Here is a 1,271-nt window from a genome sequence, read left to right on the forward strand (position 1 = left end):
GAGAGAGAGAGAGAGAGAGAGAGAGAGAGAGAGAGAGAGAGCGTGTGTGTGTGTGTGTGTGTATTGGGGGACGTGGGTCAATCCATTTTGTCTACTTTACTTGTGTTCTTCGTACCAATTTTAAATATTATTTATTGTGTGACTCTAAGATGACCTGCTGACAGCATTGTCAGCACAACGGTCAAAATGCCTACCGGCATTTCGTCCGTCTTTACAGTCTGAAATCATGTTCCGCCGAGGTTGAACTTGCCTTTCATCCCTTCGAGTCGATAAACTAGGTACCAGATGACCACAAGGGTCGATGTAATCGATTTACTCCCTTCCTTGACCTTGCTGGCTTTGAGCCAAGATTTGAAATCAAAATGTATTGTTTGAATTGGTGAATTATCGTCCTAGAAGATTGCCATCAGAGAACGATGTTTGTGCCATTAATTGGGCTCGATCAGTCAGGGCTGTGATTAAGCTGTTTCCAGACATAGCCTTGCTCTGAAGTGGGAAAAATGATGAATGATCATTCATTAGAGTATGTCCTCATTGACCACACGCTGATGCCATTCAGGAAAGTTGTAGTAACTGCAACTTTTCCATGTTACTCATCTTTGTGCAGCTCACAGCGAACGATTTTTGCTGACACATTGTTCGCAAGAAGTTAGTTTAGCTCTACTATCAATTTTGCTGCCGTACTACGATGGTTTTTAGACACTCTTCGTTTCACTATTCTGTGGCCCTCTCGGCGAGTTTTACCTAATCCTCATTATTATGTTTTGGCCAGAGCTAGGTTTATCTTGGTTTTGGAATGGCAACATTGTTACTTTTAAGCTTGCTATTTACTGATATCTATTGGCAAACTGTGAGTTTATGGAGATGCAAACAAACCAACACCAGTTGTCAAGCGGTGGTAGAGGACAAATAAACACACACACGTACACACATAGACATGCGCAGGCTTCTTTCAGTCTCCATCTATCGAACCCACTCACTTGCCTATGGTGCCACGTCGTAGGATTGAACCCAGAACCATGTGGTTAGAAAGCAAATCTTATATCACAGAGTTACACCTATATAATGTATATTCTTTTAAAATTTCCTGGTTTCAGTCATAGCGCTGTTATTTCAGTCTCGTATTTGTTTTATCGATCTCTTCATTATCAAATTCTTAGTTATCGTTGGCGTAAATTTTGACATGCAGTGATTTACCTCACTTTCTACAAACTGAGTCACTCACACATACAGACGTACATATTCGCGTATATGATATATATATATATATA

Source organism: Octopus bimaculoides, chromosome 24, assembly GCF_001194135.2.
Source record: "Octopus bimaculoides isolate UCB-OBI-ISO-001 chromosome 24, ASM119413v2, whole genome shotgun sequence".
NCBI classification, from domain to species: domain Eukaryota; kingdom Metazoa; phylum Mollusca; class Cephalopoda; order Octopoda; family Octopodidae; genus Octopus; species Octopus bimaculoides.